This window comes from Dioscorea cayenensis, chromosome 7 (assembly GCF_009730915.1).
Source record: "Dioscorea cayenensis subsp. rotundata cultivar TDr96_F1 chromosome 7, TDr96_F1_v2_PseudoChromosome.rev07_lg8_w22 25.fasta, whole genome shotgun sequence".
In the NCBI taxonomy this organism is placed as follows: domain Eukaryota; kingdom Viridiplantae; phylum Streptophyta; class Magnoliopsida; order Dioscoreales; family Dioscoreaceae; genus Dioscorea; species Dioscorea cayenensis.
In genome coordinates, this window is record NC_052477.1 from 19,814,600 (window position 1) to 19,838,056 (window position 23,457).

Sequence of the window (23,457 nt, forward strand, 5' to 3'; positions counted from 1 at the left end):
ATTTATTGTTATCAAAGGTGATCGTGTTCACCAACCATTCCGCTCTAAAATCTTTTGAGCAAGCAAGATGCAAAACGACATCTAATTCGGTGGGTACTTTTGCTTAAGGAGTTTGACTTGGAGATAAAAGATAAGCGGGGGACAAAAAACTTGGCCACTGACCACCTATCACGCCTTGTGATCCCACTATAGAGCACCAAGGAGAGAAAGGAGATAAATGATGGCTTTTTAGATGAGCAGTTGTTTAGTATTCAAATATTGAGAGAAGAAGAAACTCTGTGGTTCGCTGATTTTGCAAACTATCTTGCCGCAGGGACACGTCCTGATGGGCGAACTTATCAACAAAGGAAGATGTTCTACTCTGATATGAAATATTACTTATTGGAGGATCCCTATTTGTTTAGAACTTGCATTGATTAGGTGGTGACGAGATGTGTATCTCATTCGAAAGGGTATTCTATCTTGGAGCACTATCATGCCGGTCACGCTGGGGGGCATTATAGTGCCAACCGGATGACCAGGAAAATTCTAGATGCAGGTTTCTATTGGCCTTCTATTTTTCAAGATGCATAGAAGTTTGTTCAATGTTGCGATAGGTGCCAACGGACTGGAAACATTTCAAGAAGAGATAAGATGCCACAAACCTAGACCCAAGATTGTGAGGTGTTCGATGTGTGGGGGATTGATTTCATGGGTCCATTCCCTAGTTCCCGTGGTAATCAGTTTATTTTGTTAGCTGTGGATTATGTTTCTAAATGGGTGAAAGCACAGGCATTCCCCACTAGTGATCCACAAGTGGTAGTAAAATTTTTAAAAAAGCTATTCTCCAGGTTTGGCACACCAAGGAGAATAATCAGCGATAGAGGGACTCACTTTTGTAACACTCAGTTTGCAAACACGCTGAAGCGATATGGAGTATCCCACAGGGTTAAAACTCCGTATCATTCTCATACTAATGGGCATGTTGAAGTCTCTAACCGTGAATTGAAACGAATTTTGGAGAAATCCGTGAGTCAGCACAGGAAAAATTGGGCAGATCATCCAGATGATGCCCTTTGGGCATATCGGATAGCGTATAAGACACCTCTTGGAGTAACCCCTTATAGGCTGGTCTATGGGAAAGCTTTCCATTTACTCATTGAATTAGAACATAAAGCATACTGGGCTATCAAGCAATTGAATTTTGATCCTCATCTAATCGGGCATAAGAGGAAGTTCCAACTAAGTGAGTTGGATTAATGGCGCACTATGGCGTATGAAAATTCCCTGCTTTACAAGAAAAGGATTAAGGGGTATCATGACCGACACATTAAACAACGTAAGCACTTCAAGGAAAGGGACCAGGTTCTCATCTTTAATTTGAGGTTGCGACTCTTCCCGGGGAAGTTAAAATCAAGGTGGCACGGACCCTTCACAGTTTCACAAGTTTTTCCCCATGGCACCATCAAGATAACTCATCTGGAGAAAGGTACATTTAAGGTTAACGGCCACCGATTGAAGCCATACCTATCTTGGAGCACTTCTCTTGGACTTGGAGGTAAGTCCCAACCATTTGATCCACCATGAGGTAAAAATGAAGGTACATCAAGCTAATTACGTTAAACAAGCGCTTCTTGGGAGGCAACCCAAGTTTTTAAATTTGTCATCATTATATTTTCGTATTTCTTTTAGTTGCTTAGTTTCTTTGTTGTGGTTGAATGCGTATGTTTATGAGTTTCTCGTATTTTCATTTTAAGCTCAACTCATGCTTAGGCTTGCTCGCTTATCTTTGGCTTTGATTTAGTATTGTTTAGTTGAGTTTTATTGTTATTTTGGCATTTAAGAGGATGTTATTCATATTTTATTGAGTTTACAAGAGGAACCATGCCAATTTTTCTATTTTCCATGTCCATACAGGTTGTATATGAGCCCGTATGGACACTTGTGGTATGTTTCAGAGCCTCCCGGGTGCCTTTGCAGCCGCAAAGAGACCCCTCACGAGGACCATAGTGCAGTCGGCTGAGGGTCTCACGGGCACCATGCGCCCGCGAGATCACCCATGAGCCTCCCGGCCTCGCGCGGCGTGCGCGGCCAGAAACCCTCACGAGCGTCATGCGCCTGCATGGAGCCTGTGATGCTTTCAGGCTGGATTTTCTAGCCCATGCGGGCACCATGCGCCCGCATAGGCTTGGCAGCCCATTAAAGGGGCGTTCTCCCCCTTTCTCTCTCCACTCCAACCTCCATCTTCTCGTCTTTGTTTTCTCTCATTTCTCTTCCACTCTACCTTATTTCTCCACCAATTTTCTTGGCTTTTTCTTCTCTAATCTTCTCTCCTTCATCTTGCAAACTCAATCTTGGGATTTAATTAAAGTTTTACCATCTTTTTCATCTCTAATCTTCTCTCCTCCATCTTTCCACTCTACCATCTTTTTCGCCGGATTTAAATGACCCCCTCGACGTTGCCCAAGAACTGCCCCAACTGCGAAGTTGCTAGCATCACACATGAGTTCAAAGGGTAAATTCCAATCACGGGACACGATAATTGGAGCTTCAACAAGTTTTTTCTTGAGGGTGAGGAAAGTAGTCATACACTCATCACTAAACTCGAATGCAGTCTCCTTGTCTAGGAGTTTTGTAAGTGGTCCGGCGATTAATGAAAAATCCTTGACGAACCTTCTGTAAAAACTTGCATGTCCCAAAAAACTACTAATGGCCTTCACTGACATTGGGGGAGGCAGCTGTTCGATAGTGGAAACCTTGGCCTTATCCACCTCAATTCCCTGTTGTGATATCTTATGGGCAAGCACAATGCCTTCCTTGACCATAAAATGACACTTTTCCCGGCTGAGAACCAAGTTGGTTTCCTCACATCTGGCTAAGACCTGCTATAGATTTTTGAGGCAGAGGTCGAATGAATCACCGAAAACTGAGAAATCATCAATGAAAACCTCCATGATATCTTCCACTAGATCATCAAATATGGCCATCATACATCGCATGAAGGTGGCTGGCGTATTACATAGTCCGAAAGGCATACGACGATAAGCAAAAGTACCATAAGGGCATGTGAAAGTTGTCTTCTACTGGTCTTCTGGGGAGATGGTGATTTGAATGTACCCGGAGAGGCCATCCAAGAAACAGTAATATGAGTGCCCGCTAGTCGTTCAAGCATTTGGTCAATGAAAGGTAGAGGAAAATGATCTTTTCTAGTAGCGTCATTGAGTTTTCTATATTCTATGCACACTCGCCATCCTGTGACCGTTCTAGTGGGGACTAATTCATTCTTTTCATTAGTGACCACCGTCATTCCTCTCTTTTTCAGCACTACTTGCACTGGGCTCACCCACTCACTGTCAGAGATAGGGTAGATTATGCCTGCATTAAGAAGTTTGATCACCTCGTTGTGCACTACTTCTTTTATATTAGGGTTGAGCCATCTCTGGGGTATAGCTGTTGGCCTATGATTATCTTCCATAAGAATCTTGTGTGTACAGAAAGAAGGGATAATTCCTTTAATATCTGAAATCTTCCACGCAATTACTTTTTTGTACTTCTTTAACACACTCAGAAGGTCGAATTTTTGCTTAGGGGTCAGATCTAAGGCAATGATGATTGGAAGTTTTGATCCCTCTGCAGAAATGCATACTCTAGGTGTTCGGGAAACAGCTTTAGTTCTAATTCCAGCGGTTCCTCAGTTGATGATTTTATGCACCCAAACTTCCAGAGATCAATATCCTCAAACCCTCTACACTCATCTTCCGTGGAGCTACCACTATCCATGCACTCTTTCATAACGTGAATCTCACATCTGGATGACCATGAGTCACTTTCCACTATAAGATCTATTTCCTCTTCATTTTGGTGAACTAGTATGATAGAGTCATTTGACTTTTTCCTTTCTTCCTCATGGGTGGGGAGGTCAGGTGGAGTAAGCACATCTACTGGCAACACACTGTCGAACTTCATATAATGCGTGAATAGATCCTGCATGTCATGTTCTCCTAGGGGTACGGTTCTAGCCAAATTGTAACTCTCAGACCGTCTCCAACTATCAAGAATGTGTGTACTCATCATTCCCTCTAGTTCAAATCCCGCTAGAGATTCAATTGGGAAATTTGAGTACGGGATCTGCAGATAGGAAGCATCACCCCAACGGCTAGCTGTAGCCATGATTATAGTGGATAATAAATAACCAGGAAATGTTAAACAAAGAGAAATATTTAAAACAAAAAATAATTTCAAATGAATGGAAATGTATATACAAAAAAGAAATAAAAAGAAACAAATGTGCAAAATAAAATAAACAATGGCTAAATCAATAAGCTCTAAGTTTTCGGGTATTCCTTGTGGCTCCCTGGTAAAGGCGCCAAAAACTTGCTGCACAATCCGCAAGCGCACGGAGTCGTCAAGTAATACCTCTCGTGCAAGCACGAGAGGGTCATATTGCCTGGGACCAAGGGTCTACCCTTATTTCCTCTTTGCGTATTGTCTAGCCGAAAAGATTCAAAGGGTTCTCTAATCTATTAATTAAAAATGAAAGAACCGCAAGTGGAGTCTAAAAACAAGGCAACGTATAAAAATCGGGGAAAGAAATGGTCACGGATGCGGATTCCCTAGGTGCTACTAAAGTGTAAAGGACACTAAGAATGTCATGCAATTCAGGGTTTGGACATAGAGATTTCCTAAATTAGATCAACCCGATGGTCACAAGAATTGACCACTAATCCGGTATAACTATTGATATGGAATTTCTTCCGATCAAATCCTCATACGATTGCATTGACAACAGGGGAAATCCCTAATTAGAGCCGGAACACAACTGGGTCTCGCCCTAATGTCGAAGGGGTACAAAATACCCGATAGTCACGGCGTATTCGTACATGAATCCCTTCCAAACTTGGTGTGTCTAGTACAAGGGCGATAATCACGCTACCAAGTACAACCTAGGAGTTGGTTTACAGAGTTCTCATGTAAGCAACACATCAAATGCACCAAGAATCAATCACAAACACACAACAATTGCAATAGACAAAATTAGATCATCCAAATACACAAGTTCACCCCAAAGTTCACCTGCATCCAGTGACCTTGGGGTCTACTCGTCCATGCAAACAAATACAAACAATAGGTCCATCAAAACAACTACAAATGGCATAAGAAAACTCCCTCAGACAATAGAAGTGAGATGACAAGCCAAGTGAGGTTGAAAGCTTCCACAGACGCCACGATCGGGGTGGCTTCCCTTGTCGTCTACAAGCTCCCAAATAAGATATCGATGAAGATCTAGCCAAACCAAGCTTCTGCCTTTGATTCCCCTTCTCCAAAACGTGTGATCTTGCCTCCTCTGAACTTATGGAAGTCGGCTCGAAGAACTCCCCCAAAAGCTTTCTCCAAAAACGTCCTCTTCTTTGCCCTAGAAATTCGGTCCAATATATACCCCGTCAGGTCCATACGGGCTACCTGCGGGTGCATGGAACCCGTGAAGCTCACAGCCATTTTGCCCAGAAAAGGTGTCGGTGCTACAGTACTGAGAGTTGTGAATTTCCAGCAAACCTCACGGGCACTCATGTGGGCGCATGGACCCGTGAAGCTCACAGCCGAATGCCCGCAGTATGACTTTGCTACAATATCGCTACAGTGCCTTCTTGAGTGTTGGAAACCCCAAAAATGTCATTTTTGGTGTTGAATTCATCCAATTTGCATTTTTGAGCTTCGTTCGGCTCTTTTAAGATCTGCAACACCGAAATAACCAATTTAGACTTAAACGGGCATCAATTCATTAAAATATACACAAGTAATACAAGATTAATACGTATAAAATATGTACATTTAGGTGTTTATCACCCATCGCTTCGTTGCTCAGTCCATTGCTTCTTCCCTAGGAACATGTTTTGGCTTGAGCTTAAGATTCTACTACTTCAAATGCCCTCTTTCCCTTGCTTTGGAATAGAATCATCAGTCCTTCCCCACTTTTGAGAAGGGGGTTATCTTCATGGAGTATGCAAGCTCTTATTAATTATGCTTTTGTTTATCCTTACGAATGAACCGATCAAGCTATGAATGACGTCAACCATAGTAGAGGAGGAATGGTTAGCCTATCCCTCAGTATTGGGTCAAGATGCAAAACTTGGAAGAGTAGGGGTCAACCTTAGTTTAATGCTCAAGGTGGAACCTTATATACAATTAACTGAATCAATCAAAAGTGAAATCCTCACCTTCGGAGCGGGAGAGCTTCGAATCAGCCTTAGTTTAGTAGAGAGCAATGGCAGAGATATAGTAGGAGTTCAGCCTTGGACATTTTTTGGTATGAAAATCTTCATCATACCCAGCCGGTTCCACAAATCTTTCGCTGAACCACCTAAGACAGCGACAAGGATGCAATAGTTTGCCACCTGATGAGCCTTACTCTCTTTAAGAAATGATGTGCGCTACACTGCTAGCCTCATTCCATATAGCCATTAAAATATCTGCTTACCATGGCAGATGCCCCTTTCTTCTTTTAAGTTTAATAAGATTTAGGATTTTGAGCTAAAGCGGAGACTTCAGAACTTTGGATTTGAATAAAAAAAAATACGTCCCCATCATCTTTAGGTCTTAGCTCCAAGATCTCAGTTTGCATCAGGATTTCAGTTCTCACCAGGATCTACTTGTTTACCCGCATACCAGATCAAAATATGGTGTGATAAAGAGAAGAGAGTGGTGGCTTTTCCACTTTCTACAATGAACCGTTGGTCTACGATGAGCTCTTTACAAGAACTACTGAGGAAGGACCACCCTTTCCATATGGATTCTACCATTGGACTTCTTCAATAGGTTCATCGTTACCAATAGCTTATTATCTTTGATGGTGATCAAAGATCATCATGGACCTACGCATGTCCAGCACAGACCTGCCCGCTAAACTACTTCTCATATAGGGTTTCAAGGTCAACTAGAGAAGGAGATAGATCATTGGCAGAGGGAAAAGAAAGATGTCAATGATAAATAGACTCATTTATTCATAGGCAAGATCTATTGTAACAAAATCTTTTTCTTACATAATAAATGATGTTCTTCGATGCGTAGCAAGTATATATAGACCCAGTCTTTATCGGGTCTCTCTTTCATGGCATGCTCTTAGAGTAGGATAATTTTTGCACTATTTCTTTATAGGATTATCTATAACAAAGCTTGACTTATTTTTCTATTATCCTATTCGATCAATTTTGGCTACTACATGTCTGTCGATGAGCAAGTCTTCTGGATTCAGTTCTTACTTATTAGGTGGGAATCTTCCTGATAGCATGCCTTTCTACCAGGGTGGTGGATTCATTTTATGGTCAGTTGAAACAGTAGTCTATGATAGTAGTGATCACCTCTAGCCAATTCTTTGATTGGACGAGAGTGTGTGTAAACTCCAGTTTCAAAGCAGTTCTGGTCCTTCCATCTGAGCAGGATCTCTTTATCATCAAAGGGTAAAATAGCTTTGAATCCTATGCGAGATATAGTTATCTATCTTACCGCAATTGGTAAATGTTGAAAAAGAAAATCAAGAAGACCTTCATCCTACCTCGAAAGGATGCTCCTTTTGAGCGAGCTTGTTCTTGGTCCCAAGTGGTGATGATAAGGAACAACTGCTTCTTCACCACCTTGCGTGGGTTAGTCTTATAGTGCTAGCTCCTGCTCCTTGGCTAATATCTAGAAGTGGAGATCCCTCCCATGCAAACAACAAGGTATTTTCTTTTCTGTCCCCCCATAGGAGTGTAGATTAGCAGTGCAATGAGTTCTAGTTGAGGCATTCTAGCATTCGTGAGACAAAAAATTTGTTGAATTTTATCTAATCATTCACTTGGGAATTTCGTCGGCCCTAAGGGCAAAATGGGATCAAAGAACTACTGCTTCTTCATGCTAGGGTTGGGCTCTCCGAATGGTCAATAATGTCGAATAGCAGCTTTGGTAACTGATGATTAATGCAGGCTTTTCATAGATAAGAGAGTAGACCGTAAAAGTTTCTTGGTCATTAACAGAATAGGGGTATCTCTTATCGATTTGACTAGTAACACTCATCACTACCTTCCCTTGACTTGCTTGTAACTGGGTTTAGAATCCTTAGGCACAAGATCAAAATAGATGACAGTAGCTCTCTTCCTTACCCATTCACAGCTCATGGTTTCAAAGCATAAAAATAAGACAAGGAGGATGTGGAGCGAGCCTAGAATAGAGACAGACTCTCTCCGAGATGGGTAAGTTATTCTGAAATATTAAGTATATGACTCCACAAAATAGAGGGCCTAGATATTGACCACCACTACTTGAGTTCTGGCTCGCTTCAAAATGGATGCATAATAGCAACGGCTTGAGCGCCTTTTGCTCAAGACGATTCTTGCTTTGATGCCGTAGTTTACTCATTCAATTCCAGTTCTAGTTATCTAATGGCAGATCTTTCCATCTATCATCTGGCTCTCCTCTATTGAGAAACCCGATTCATGAGCAGAACTCTATCAAGTATCTGACATGATTAGGTGGGGACAAGATTTGAACCTACAGTCTTCAGGTCATGAGCCAGATAAGTCAACAAATTCCTCTACCCCGTGATAAGTGCTTGTGCGATATGAATGTGAAGTGTTCATTCCTTATGTTGAGCATTACTTTTCTCAGGTTTTTACACTAATATGTGTGTTTTTATGTTACTTTTATGCATGTAGGGTTGTGAGGCCGAGTATGAAGGAAATAGGCCAATGTGGATCATAATGCACCTATTTTGCAGGAAATCTCACTAAGGTTCAAACGCAAAGACATAGGTCAGGTGTGAGATGCTAGAGTGTGTGCCAACCTCCTACTATTCGAGTGAGCACATCCATTTGGAGGGGCACAAAGGCAGTCACACTCGAGTATTCCGATTTATGCACATAAGAACGAGAACTCCACCAACATGTATATCATTGAAGAAGCGAGTGATTCACGATGTAAACGTGTGCCCGTTTGCATTACCCCGATGAAAATATGGAATTGGGAAGTTATTCAGGTCGAAGATTGTAGCAGAGCACTGTAGCAACAGCGTAGCATGTACTATAGAATCACTGTTCACAGCCGCCCGAGAAATCAGAAAAACAGAGAATCCACATGGGCGTGTGGAAATTATTCACGGCCGTGTGGAAATTCTACACGGGCGCGTGTACCATCCACGCCCGTGGAGTCGCCCGATTCCAGCCGTATTTAAAGCCGATTCAGCCCCATTTTGGAATTCTTTTCTCCATCTTTTCCCCAACTTGTGAGGGGGCTTTGGCTAGGGTTTTAAGGGGTATTGGTTAGGGTTTTGGAGAGTTTCTACGGCTCCGACATCACGCATCATTTGGAAGAAGGTTATTGGCAGAGCTTTCGGTGGTATCGATCCGGCGAGGTGTATCCTAGGCCGGACAAAGGATCCCTTACGACGAGTAGAGGACTCTCCACAAGAACATCGACACGACCATCGAGGGGGTTTATTTATCGATTCATTGCTTTTACATTCGATTTCTTTGATTGTACTTAGCTCCATAGAGAGCTAAACCCCTAGTGGGTACTTGGGTGATTGTGAACCCTAGGTGTATTCGTTTCATTGAACTTCTTTATTATGCTTTCAATAAATTGATGTTTATTGTGAGTTCCAACCTTGAATGCTTGATTGTATGAACATTTCCTCTAGAGTGACACTAGGGTTGAGAGTTCTTGTTGGTAACCTTGTGAGTGAGTGACACACCATGAGCGTTAGACAAAGCTAGGTTCGAGAGGGTTGAGAGGGTGAGTCGAGAGGTATAGTAGTGTCCCCTTTCCCCTCCGACATGAGAGATTCTACCTCTGTTCCTCGAGTTATTTGCGGCCATAATAGAGTGAATGGTCTAAGGGATGAATCTCTGCTGGGGCTTAGTTGCGCGTGCAACGGAGTGAAGCGTTGAGGGGATCTTAGTATCTAAGGCTTAATTGTGGTTAGGGACCTTCTGCTTGGACCAAAGGGTTAGGTCTATAATTAGGAAGAGATTTATCAATTTGAATCCCTAGAGCTCATTGTAACTTTATTCGAGTGCGAGGTTGAGAGGTTATTTAATCTCTCCTCCGGGACATGAATAGAGTTAGGTATAGTTGACCTTAGATTTGGGACTATGTTTGTAAGGATTTCCACGACTCACCATTGCATTGATTAGGAAGCATAATAGAGAGTTCTTGCACTTGAAGTGATTATCCTAGGTGAATCATCATCCGACTACCCCATCTTTATCGATTGCCTTACCTCCTCCTTACTTTTGGTCTCTTACTTGTTGCTTTTAATTGTTGAGAATTGAATCATTGTCACACTTATCATTGTTGATATTCCACATAGCTAAGAATCGAATTAAGTGTCTTTACTCCCTACTCCCTGTGGATTCGATACCCGCTCACCCGGGATTATTACTTTGACAAACCCGTACACTTGCGGGATATACGCAAGGGGATCTTATCACGCCGCTTCTTCCCCTAATCTTTCTTTCACTCTTCCCACTAGGGTTTCCAGGCTTTGCTTGGCCGGATAAAACCAGCGATTAGGTTGCAGCTAGGCACGGAGGTTGGAGCTCCGCTCTTCCCCTCTCCCACCCTTCCTACATTACCAAAGCAGTCCTCTTCGTGGCCGACTGGAAAAAAAAACACGAGGAAGAGTAGGGCACCAAAGCAACTAAGTAGATGAGTGCCCCACCCCAACGTTGTTGTACTTTGCTCGACTCTGACCCACTTGCTACTATAGGTTGGCAGCCTTATTCAGTCTTTGAGACCAAGAGAAGTAGGGGGCAGCTTAGAGGTAGCGAGACTGGCCGCAATTGCAGGAATCGGTTCTACTTTCTTTCATTTTTTTGTTGGAAAGTGAAATTCGTTTAGTATGAGATCGCTTCACACCTCGCGGTGCTTACACATTTCACTTATCGAAGTTCTATTGAAAAACCTCGTATGAGAACTTGTACAGAGAAGGATTTCCCATGGCACAGCAATTCTTCCATACTAACTTAGTTTCCCGGCGCTACTATTGGTATAACAACAAGTACACCATAGATTTACCCAACCCAGTCCTCTCATACTTGGATTGGCTCCTCGCAGTTCTCCCTTTAACATCAACGGTATATAGGAACCAAACTGTCTCACGACGTTCTAAACCCAGCTCACGTACCACTTTCATCGGCGAACAACCAAACCCTTGGGACCTTCTTCAACCCCAGGATGTGATGAGTTGACATCGAGGTGCTAAATGACTCTGTCGATAAGAGCCCTTGGGAGTCATCAGCAGGTTATCCCAGGTGTACCTTTGATCCGTTGAGCGAGAGCCCCTCCACACGGGACTTCCAGATCACTATAGCCGACTTTCATCTCTGTTCAACCAGTTGGTCTCACAGTCAGGCAGGCTTATACCATTATGCTCACGAGCAGAATCAACACTTAAGCTTATATTCACACACCTCTGTTACACTTTTGGAGGCATTCGCCCCAGATAAACTACCCACCTCGTAGTGTCCCATCCCCCTCCCCCCTCTACCCGAATGATCGGTGCGGCGGTTAGGCATCCTTTGACGAAAGAGTGGTCTTTAAAGATTGGTCCTTATGTGTACCACCTATAACGTATCCTACACATTCGATCAAGGTTGTCACTACGAAGCTATAGTCAAGGTGCACGGGGTCTTTCCGCCTAGCCGCTGGTACTCCGCATCTTCAAGGAGAATTTAATTTTAACGGGTCCATGTCAGATACAGCGGGGTAGTTATTACAACATTCGTTCAAGTCGCTACTTATGAGAAAAGGAATTTCGGTACCTTAGTATAATTAGAGTTACTGTCGTCGTTTACTAAGACTTCCATTCAAAGCTTATCACACTTCTCCTTCTGACCTTCCAACATCGGGCCGATGTCAGACTCTATACATCGTGTTACCACTTAGCAGAGTCCTGTGTTTTTAATAAACAGTCACTACCCCTTGTGTCTGTGCGCTTTCTAATCAAGAGGAGAGCACCCCTTCTCCCGGTTACGGGTCATTTTGCCGAGTTCCTTCGACATGGTTCTCTCGACGCGTCACCTAGTACACTCTACTTATTCACATGTCGGTTTGGGGTAAATGCGTGGGTTCACCACCAGGGATCGCCCTCCCAATTCGAAGTTTTTCCTAGAAGTTTTCAACCGCTCACGCTTATGACTGTGAGATAGTCATAACCTACTATCAAGATCCTCGAGACTATGGCAGGGCGATATACTTTGCTTTCTCGCGACCCCTACTCTAATCAAATAAAGGCCCCTACTGAAGATGATAAAGGCGAGCACTGAAATGAGAAAGGAAAGAGTGATGCAAGACGACTTCGGTTCACAAGTGAGAGTGCTTTGAAAGGTGTCAGGAGATGCGTGAGCCGAGCTCCCAGCATAGCCCGCCCTGCTGGGCTGGCAGTGTTCACTCACTTTGAGTCTTCGCCTTAGAGAAGAAAGAAAGTATCCGCCCCGCTCAAAAGGCGCAGAGACTCCCTCCATTTAGTGTCCCCAAAGACGGTAGCTTTTGCCTTTGGAAACGCCCAGAAGGCGTGAGGGGCCACCGGCCAGCCAAGCCCCTCCAATTATCTAGTTAAGGCTTTGATGACTCAAGGTGAATATTAGGAAAGGAGAGCGAGGGAAGAGGAGCGCAGCCCCTTGGCTTGCTTATCTAGTTTTCTCCAATGCATGCTACGCGTTGGCAGTAGTAAAAGAAACTTCATGACTTTCATGTACCCATCTGACTAAGAAATTTTTTGCTCCCTTTAGGACCCGATTCACTATGCATAGATTGTTTGAATGTAGAAAGCCTTCCACTTGAAGGCGATCGTGTTTTTCACAAGATTTCTCGTTACTCATGTCAGCATTCTCACTTCCGATATCTCCTGGTACTGTCACCAAAAACCTTCCGATCGACCCGAACGCCTCCCGCTACTTACACTTGATAGCTTTCAAGGTCTCGTTGCTTCGATGACTTGAGCCCCGAGATATTTTCGTGCTGCATGGAGCTAGACCAAAGGAGCATTACACTTTCTTCAAAGGATGGCCGCTTCCAAGCCCACCTCCTGGTCAGGTCATCGCTTGATCGCCCTCTCCACACAAGTTCTTGCTTAGGGACCTTGGCGTCACGATCGCGGGTTGTTTCTCTTGACTTTGGATCTACTAATCAGCGCCCTGTCGATGTCCATACAAATGAGGGCAGCTGTATTCAAGGTTTTCACTTGCTGGCTCAAACAAAATGGGGGCCGCCATAGCTGACAAGGTCCCCTTGCGTATATCCCTCAAGTGGACGGTTTTGTTGAAGTAATAATCCAGGATGAGCGGTTGTCGAATCAATAGGGAATAGGGAATAAAAACACTTAATCTGCTTCTTAGCTATGGAGAAGATTAGAGTGATAAATGTGGAAATGATTCAATCGCTCAAAAGTAAAAACAACAAGTGAGATAGCACGAGTAGGAGGGAGGTCCCGGGCAATCCATAAAGATGGGATACCGGATGTAATGCTCCACCCAGGACAATCGTTTCAAGTGCAAGAACCCTCTATTATGCTTCCTAATCAATGCAATGGTGAGTCGTGGAAATCCTTGAATACATAATCCCAAATCTAAGGTCAACTATGCCTAACTCTATATATGTCCCGGAGGAGAGATTAGATAACCTTTCAACCTCGCACTCGAATAGAATTGCAATGAGCTCTAGGGATTCCAAGTGATAAATCTCTTCCTAAATATAGACCTAACCCTTTTGTCCAGGTGGAAGGTCCCTAACCACAATTAAGTCCTAGATACTAAGATCACCTCAACGTTTCACTCCATTGCACACGCAACTAAGCACCAATAGAAGTTCATCCCTTAGACCATTCACTCTATTATGGCTGCAAAGAACTCGAGGAACGGAGGTAGAATTTATCATGTTAGAGGGGAAAGGGGACGCTCCTATACCTCTCGACTCACCCTCTTAACCCTCTCTAACCTAGCTTTGTCTAACGCTCGTGGTGTGTCACTCACTCACAGTGTTACCAATAAGAACTCTCAACACTAGTGTCACTCTAGGGGAAATGTTCATAGAAACAAGCATTCAAGGTTGGAACTCACAACAAACATCAATTAATTGAAAGCATAATAAAGAGATTCAATGAAAAAAATACATCCTAGGGTTCACAAATACCCAAGTACCCACTAGGGGGTTAGATCTCCATGGAGCTAAGTACAATCAAAGAAATAGAATGTAAAAGCAATGAATCCATAGAGAAACCCCCTCGATGGTCGTGTCGATGGTCTTGTGGAGAGTCCTCTACTTGTCGTCCAAGGATTCAATCGTCCGGTATAAGATACGCCTCTACAGAAGCTCCCCTACCAACCTTCCTGAGGAATGATGATGTCGGAGCCGTAGAACCTCTCCAAAACCTTAGCTAATACCTCTCAAAACCCTAGCCGAAACACTCTCTCAAGTTGGGGAAAAGATAGAGAAAAGAATGCTGAAATCGGGGCTGAATCGGCTTTAAATAGGGCTGGAATCGGGCGACCACACGGGCTTGTGGATTTTTCACACGCCCATGTGGAATTTCCACATGGCCGTGTATAAGTTCCATAGGCCCGTGTGGATTCTCTGAATTCCTGTTTTCTCTGCCGGCTGTGAACGGTGCTGCTACAGTACTTTGCTACAATGATCTACTACAGTATCCTGCCTGAATAGCTTCCCGAATCCATGCTTTCATCGGGGTAACACAAACGGGCGCACCTTTACGTCGTGGATCACTTGCTTCTTTAATGACGGACAAATTGGTGTAGATCTTGTTCTATATGCATAAGTCGGAATGCTTGAGTGTGACTACCCTTGTGCCCCTCCAAATGGTTGTGCTAACTAAAATACGAGGAGGGTGGCACACACTCTAGCATCTTGCACCTGACCTATGTCTTCGCGTTTGAACCTTAGCAAGATTTCCTCCAAAATCGGTGCATTATGATCCACATTGACTTCTTTCCTTCATACTCGGCCTCACAACCCTACCTGCACAAAAGTAACATTAAAACACACATATTAGTGTAAAATCCGAGAAGAGTAATGCTCAACATAAGGAGAGAATGCTTAGCATTAATATCACACAAGCACTTATCAATCATCATCTCTTTCCCATCTTGGAGGCTGTCGGTGGGGGTAACTTCACCGAAGTTAAATGAGGCCGAATCTAACGATCTAGAGAGGGAAATTCGACGGAAGAATCATTATTGGGCAAGATCTTCATTGATTCCACCCTTGAGAAGCTTGGAGACGACGAAGGAAGACACCACGATTGCGGCATTTGTTGAAGACATCTGTGCCTTTCCCATTCCTCTTCTTATTCTCATTGTTTGAGGGAGTTTTTATATGCATTTATCAATTGTTTTCATGAACCTATCTTTTGTAGTTTCATACATATACGGCTAAACCACAAGGTCACCGGATGTCTGTGAACCTTGGGGTGAACTAGTGTTATTGAATGCTTTGATTTGCTTAATGCATGTGGGTTGTTAATGGGTTAAGCTTGGTGCACTTTTATTTGTTGATCATGCATGAGAACTCTGTATTTCAACTTCTAGGTTGTACTCGGCGCGTGACCATTGCCTTGCACTAGACACACCTTGATTAATTGGGATTTATATATGAACACGCCGTGACCATCGGGTGTTTCATACCCCTTCGACCATTAAGGTTGGACCTAGGTTGAGTTTTGCCTCTAATTTGAGATTTCCTTGTGTGAATTGTAATAATAAGAGGATTTGGCCGGAAGATATTCCGTGCCAATACTCGTATGGAATTAGGGATCATCACCGTGACCATCGGGATGATCTATCTCTGGATCTCCCTCGGCCTGAACAACCATGTGCTTAGCATTTCTAGCATTCTTTGAACCCTTAGTAACCCCAGGGGGATCCACATCTGTGACTTTCCTCATTTCTTAGTAACCCCTGTCTCTTCCGATGTGATTTATCCTATCTCCATATTCCAAGAGTTCTTTACGGTCATGATAGAGTGAAGTGCTAAGAGACAAACTCCACTACTGCATAGTTGGGCAAGCAATAGAGTGAAGCATTGAAGTAATCCTTAGTGCTAGTGCTTAATCATGACTAGGGGTCTTTCGACTGGACCAAAGGGTTAGATCTATATTAGGGAATAGGGTTTACCACTTGGGATCCCTAGAGCTTTAAGCAACCTTGCATAGTATGAAGCGTCGAAAGTATTCCTTTTCGCCAGGACATAGTGTAGTGTTAGTCATAGTTGATCTTAGGTTTTAGGACTGTGTATTTATAATTTCGACGACTCATTGAACAATGGTTAGGAGACATAATGATTAGTCTTTCACTTGAAACAATAGTCCTAGGGTGAGCAATATCTAGGTGCCTCATTTTCTATTGATTTCCTCTCCTTACTTCTATTGCGTTTCTTTCCTCTTTTCTTTATTTCTATTTGCACTGATATTGTTCACACAACCTTTGAATCATTTTCAATATAGTTAAATAGCAATACTTGTGTTTTTGAGCCATATTCCCTGTGGGTATGACTACCTGACAGCGCCCTTTTGTTTGTGAACCGCTAGTGCACAGGTTTGTCGAAGTAATAATACCCTGGTGAGTGGGTAGTTGTATCAATATGGAATAGTGATCAGAAACACCAAGATTGCCATTTAACTAGAATGAAGGTGAATTGATAATGGTGTGAACAAAGTCAATGAAAATGGAAATAAAGAAAGAAGACGAAAGAGAAATGCTATAAAAATGAGAGGAAAAGCAATCAATTGAAAGTGTGGCACCTGGATATTGGTCCCCGTAGGACAATTACTTCTAGTGAAAAACCAACTATTATGTCTTCTAACTAATGCTTAATGAGTTGTGAAAATCCTAGAATACACGGTAGCAAAATTAAGGTTAACCGTGACTACCTCTATACTATGCCCTAGCGGAGAAATCATTCAGTCTCAACACATTACACTGTGTAAAGTTACTTAAAGTTCTGGAGACTCCAAGTGATAAACCCTATTCCCTAAAATAGATCTATCCTTTTGGTCCAAGCGAAAGACCCCTAGTCACCATTAAGCCCCAGATACTAAGGATTACTTCAACGCTTCACTCTGTTGCTCATGCACCTAAGACAAGGCGGAATTCATCTCTTACCACTTCACTCTATTGTGACCGCAAAGTTACCTAAGAACGTGTAGGTAGGATAAATCACAACGGAGGAGAAAGGGGACGTTCCGCTACCTCTCGACTCACCCTCTAAATCCTCTCCAATCTAGCATTGCCTAACCCTCATGGTGTGTCACTAATCCACAAAGGTTACCAAGATGGATTCTCAACCCTAGTGTCATTCTAAGGAAAATCAATTTGATAAGTGCTTGTGCAATAAGAATGCGAAGCTGATAAGTGCTTAAGTAGACATATTTTTATATATGTTTTACATGCATTGAGCATCAGTTTTACCATGGTTTATGTTTCATATTGTGTATTTGGTGTTCTTTTATGCATATAGGTTGTGAATGCCTTGAAGAGTAAAAAGAAAGCAAAGACAAAATGTTGGGAGTTCTTAGTCAATTCAAAGACCAAGACACGAGAGGAGTTCATAAACGTGGAGATGTGTGCCAACTTCCAAGAAGATTCAAGTCAATTCACTAGTTGGAAGTTCACAAAGGCAGTCACATCTTCATGTTCCTTCTCTTTGTGAAAATTGCAGGACCTCTCAAAGATACATCGATGAAGAAAAGTTTTATAGCCTACCACATGGATGTGTGCCCGGACATGTAGCCTCAAGAGAAGAGTGTTCGGACCGCGAATTACTGTTCACGCACCTGCGTGGAAATTCCTACAGCCCATGCGGGCATGTGGAAAATCCACATGGGCGCATGGGGGCATATGACAGACGCGGTCTAAGGCATATAAATAGCTATTTTGCCCTATTCTTTCTCATCTTTTGTGCGGCTTTTGAGGGGTGAGACGGCTAGGGTTTGGAGAGGATGTCTTTGCGGCTTTGGAGGCACTTCGTCACCAACTTTGATCGATTCCTCCTCCGTCATAGCATCAAGGAAGCCACCGGTGAATCTAGCTTCGGAGTTTGTCCTTCAAGACGTCGAACCTCTCCATCAAGGCCATCAGTTCATATATGAGGGGGTTTACTTCTATGGTTTTAATGTAATTTCATTCATTGATGGTGTGTTTTGTATGTTACGCCACGGAGAGCTAAAACCCTGGAGGGTATTTGGGCTTGTGAACCCTAGGATTCTCATCTTTTGTGGATTTGCTTAGTGTTTCTATTTAATCCGAGTTTGATTAAGTTTTAATCTTGATTGTCCAATGCTTGCTTGCCTTATTGATCTTTTGGTTATTTGGTTTGCATGATTTATTACCTTGGTGAGAGAGAGGTCTCCATTTGGGTTAAAATCTCAAGATTGAAGAGTGTTGAGAGTGCGAGTCATGAGATAGTGAGCATCCCCTTTCCCCTCCGATTGGTGTATTCTATCTCCGTTCCCTAAGCTCTATGCAACCATATTTGGTGTGAGGCGTGAGATTGAGAGATTTCTCCGCCAGGACCTTGTAGGGGGTTAGGATCCTTCGCCGGGAATTAGGGTTGGATCAATCTTTAGGAATTGGATACACCTCTTGGAATCCTAAGAGTGCTTTGCGGTCATATGTCGTGTGAGGTGTTGAGATTGAGCGATTTCTTCACCGGGACCTCGTAGGGGACTAGTATCGGTGATCGGCAGGCTGGATCCGATTATATTTAGATTTCCATGACTTAACTTACCCGTCATAGAAACACTTTGCTTATTCGGTACCTAATACCTGAATCCTAGGGGGAGCATTGCCCGAATACCCCACTTTTACTGATTGAGATCTCCCTCCATTTCACCCTTGCATATTCGTCTCCGGTATTCATTTCTTCGCACATTAGATCACCACACCTTTTCATTTATCATTAGGCTAGAAAGCAAAGAAGAAGTTAGTACTAGTAGCCCTGTTCCTTGTGGATTCGACTACCCGACTCACCGCGTATTTTATTACTTTGACACCTGTGCACTTACGGTTTACACGCATATTCAGACGTGTCAGAAGCGTTCTTTCCTTATGATGGCCATTAGAATGCAAGAATGTATGCCAACCTCCTTGTATTCGAGCTAAGGCATTGATTCAGAGGGGCACGAAGGCAGTTACATCCCAGTATTCCAGCTTGTGCATATTTAGCAAGATCTCCACCAATGTGACGATTTATTAAAGAACCAAGATGATCTACGATGTGAACGTGTGACCGTTTACGTTACCTCGATGAAAGCATGGATTCGGGAGTATTTCAGGCCGTAACTGTAGCAGGTAATGTTCACAGCAGGCCGAAGAAGGAGCAAAACAGAGGAGCCACATGGGCGTGCGAAAATTCCACACGCCCGTGCGTTAATTCCACAGGCCGTGTGGAATATCCACATGAGCGTGTTGAATCCCAATTCCAGCCATATTTAAGGCCGATTTCAGCACCGATTTCAACATTCTTTTCTCCCCGACTTGAGAGAGGGCTATGGCTAGGGTTTTGAGAGGTATTGGCTAGGGATTTGGAGAGGTTCTACGGCTCCGACATCGTCATCTCTTTGGAAGAAGGTTGGTAAGGGAGCCTCCGTTGGATTGATTCGGTGAGGCGTATCTTATACCGGACAAGGGGATCTTGCGACGAGTAGAGGACTCTCCACAAGACCATCGTCATGACTATCGAGGGGGTTTTTCCTATGGATTGCTTTATTTTACATTTGATTTCATTATCGTTGGTATTGTGCTTCATGGAGAGCTAAACCCCTAGTGGGTAGTTGGGTATTTGTGAACCCTAGGATGTACTAGTTTAGTTTTATTGAATCTCTTTATTATGCTTTCAATTAATTGATGTTTTTGTGAGTTCTAATCCTGAATGTTTGATTCTTGAATACTCCCTTAGAGTGACACTAAGGTTGAGAGTTAATGTGGTAACCCTTGTGAGTGAGTGACACACCACGAGAGTTAGACAAAGCTTGATTGGAGTGGGTTGAGAGGGTGAGTCGAGAGGTATAGGAGCGTCCCCTTTCCCCTCTAGTGTGATAGATTCTACCTCTGTTCCTCGAGTTCTTTGCGGCCATAATAGAGCGAATGAGCTAAGGGATGACCCTCCGCTGGGGCTTAGTTGCGAGTGCAATGGAGTGAAGCGTTGAGGTAATTTTAGCATCTAGGGCTTAATTATGGTTATGGACCTTTCTTCTGGACCAAAGGGTTAGGTCTACAATTAGGAAGAGATTTATCACTTGGAATCCCCAGAGCCCAATGCAATCATTCTTACGAGTGCGTGGTTGAGAGGTTGTTCAACCTCTCCTCCGGGACATGTAGAGGATTAGGCTTGGTTAACCCTAGATTCAGGACCATGCATTAAAAGGATTTCCCTGACTCACCATTGCATTAGTTAAGAAGCATAATAGAGAGTTCTTGCACTTGAAACGATTTTCCTAGGCGGATCGATACCCGAGTACCCCATCTTTATCGATTGCCTTACCTTCTCCTTTACTTTTGCTCTCTTTTTGGGTTTGCTTTACTTTTTGATAATTGAATCTTGTCACACATATTACTATTCAACTTTCATATAGTTTAGAAACAAATTAAGTATTTTTATTCCCTTTTCCCTGTGGATACGATACCCCACTCACCTGGGATTTATTACTTCGACAACCCCGTGCACTTACGGGGAGCATTGTCACAATTCAACAAGCATTCAAGATCGGAACTCAATTAAAGACATCAATTAAAGAAAACAAAATAAAAGTTCAACAAACAATAACATCCTAGGGTTAACAAGTCCAAGTACCCTCTAATGGTTTAGCTCTCCATGGAGCACAATACAATCAATAATGAAATCAAAAAGTAAAGATATACAATCCATGAATAAAACCCGATTAGTGTTCGTGTCGATGGTCTTGTAGAGTAGCCTTGTCTTCTTCAAAGGTTCCCTTGTTAAGCCTACAACACACCTAGCCGAGTCCATGCCAATGAAATCTCCCCAATAACTCTTTTTTCGAGAGCAAAGTAATGTTGAAGGCCATAGAACCACCCAAAAACTTGCCAAAGCCTCTCTAAACCTTATCCATGGATGCCACCAAAGATGGGAAAAAAGATGAAGAAAGGATGGAAAGAAGGATCCCCAAAATTGGCTGAAATCGTGGCTTTTAAATAGAGTTTGGGAATTGGGCATCCACATGGGCCTGTGGATTTTCATCGAGGCCACATGAATTTGATACAGTGCTTTGCTACACTAAATTGCTATAATACTATGCCAAAATACTCCCTAATCCACACTTTTCATCGAGGCCACATCAATAGGCACACATTCATGTGGTAGAATCACGTTGGTTCTTCAACAAAAATCACATTTGATGACAATCTTGGTAGCTTTTCACAAGTAAGAACACATGAGTGTAACTGCCTTTGTGCCCCTCCACTTTATATGTTCACTTGACTTCTGTATTCACGTTTGTTCACTTCAATATTTCATGAACAACATGCATTCACGACCTACTTTTGCTTCTTTCTTTCAAACTTGTCTCCACAACCCTACATGCACAAAAGAACACAAATACACATGTATTAGTGATAAAATCTGAGAAAAGTAATGCACATTGTAAGAAAAGAATACTTGGCATTATTAATACGCAAACACTTGTCAAACTTCCCACACTTAAGATTTTTTTCTTGTCCTAAGGAAAAAAATAAAAATATTGAAAGCAAGAAGGAAGGAAATATTGAAAGTGCTTGGCCTTAGGTTCAGACAAAAGAGCATAGGGAAGCATTCTACAATTAAAGGAATTTCAACACCAAATATGAAAAAAATCATTGCTCTAGCTAAAAAAACTTGAATAAAAGAAAAAAAGACAACAAACTCGAAATCATGTAATTACAGTACAAACTAACTCAAGTCAACCCAAAATATACTCCTCAAAGTTCTAAGAATAAGGGACTTATTTATCTACAAAACAAAACAAACCAAGGAGATTATAGTAGCTTTACCATCCTCTAAGGTAGCACTTTCCAAAGTGGCCGCTAAGGTAGCTTTCACACTTTTGAGGCAGTAGCTCTTTCTACTGGGTAGTAGATTTCACTCATCCCATGAGATAGCTCTTTCTCTCATTAGGGGCATACCTAGTAGCCGACTTATGAGAGTAGCTTCATACTTCATAGGGTGGTATGATAAGTGCTTGTGTGATATGAATGTGAGCGTTCATTCCTTATGTTGAGCATTACTTTTCTCGGGGCTTTTTACACTAATATGTGTGTTCTTATGTTACTTTCGTGCAGGTAGGGTTGTGAGGCCAAATATGAAGGAAAAAAGCCAATGTGGATTACAATGCACCGATGTTGGAGGAAATCTTGCTAAGGTTCAAACGCGAAGACATAGGTCGATGTGAGATGCTAGAGTGTGTGCCAATCTCCTCTTATTCGAGTTTGGCACATCCATTTGGAGGGGCACAAAGGCAGTCACACTTGAGCATTCCGACTTTTGCACATAGAACAAGAGCTCCACCAATCATTAAAGAAGCAAGTGATCCACGACGTGAACGTGTGCCCGTTTGCATTACTCAGATAAAAGTATGGATTCAGGAAGCTATTCAAGCCGGATCTTTGTAGCGAAAGCAGCATGTGCAATCACGGTAGCAAATACTGTAACAACACATGTCTCACGATCGGCCGAGAAAAATAGGAGTTCGATGAATCCACGCAGGCGTGTGGAAATTATCCATGCCCGTGTGGAAATTTTACACGGGCGCGTGAAGCATCTACGCCCGTGTAGTCGCCTGATTCCAGCCCTATTTAAAGCCGAATCAGCCCCAATTTTTGTATTCTTTTCTCCATCTTTTCCCCAACTTGAGAGAGGGCTTCGGCTAGGTTTTGAGGGGTATTGGCCAAGTTTTGGAGAGGTTCGACGGCTCCGACATCGTCATTCCTGAGGAAGAAGTTTGGTAGGGGAGCTTCTGTCGAGGCGTATCCTATACCGGATGAGGGAATCCTTGGACGACGAGTAGAGGACTTTCCACAAGACCATCAACATGACTATCAAGGGGGTTTTTGTATGGATTCATTGCTTTTACATTCTATTTCTTTGATTGTACTTAGCTCCATGGAGAGCTAAACCCCTAGTGTGTACTTGGGTATTGTGAACCCTAGGATGTATTTGTTTCATTGAATCTCTTTATTATGCTTTCAATTAATTAATGTTTATTGTGAGTTCCAACCATGAATGCTTGATTGTATGAACATTTCCCCTAGAGTGACACTAGGGTTGAGAGTTCTCGCTGGTAACCTTGTGAGTGAGTGTGATAAGTGCTTGTGTGATATGAATGTAGGCGTTCATTCCTTATGTTGAGCATTACTTTTCTCAGGCTTTTACACTAATATGTGTGTTCTTATGTTACTTTCGTGCAGGTAGGGTTGTGAGGCCATAAGTAGCAATGCGTAACTTCCA